The sequence below is a fragment of the Trachymyrmex cornetzi genome, unplaced genomic scaffold, assembly GCF_001594075.2.
Source record: "Trachymyrmex cornetzi isolate Tcor2-1 unplaced genomic scaffold, Tcor1.1 scaffold2191, whole genome shotgun sequence".
NCBI lineage: Eukaryota > Metazoa > Arthropoda > Insecta > Hymenoptera > Formicidae > Trachymyrmex > Trachymyrmex cornetzi.
This window is the reverse complement of record NW_017296838.1, coordinates 52,633-52,848: the sequence shown is the minus strand read 5'-3', so window position 1 is coordinate 52,848 and position 216 is coordinate 52,633.

Genomic DNA, 216 nt, shown 5'->3' with positions numbered 1-216 from the left:
GGACTGTACCCCCGGGAAACCGTGACGAGGTTCCGAAGCCCCGTCGGATTTCTTCCTTTTCGTTTTCCATGTCATAATTTTACGGTTGTCGGCGAGTAATACGGCCGGGAGGCTCGCCGACAATACCCCCCGGTTCATCACCTACCCAACGACGCGCTGCGCGTCCTCTCCTCCGGTGCAGGGAACATAAAGCGAAAGGCCCCAAGCCTAACCCAC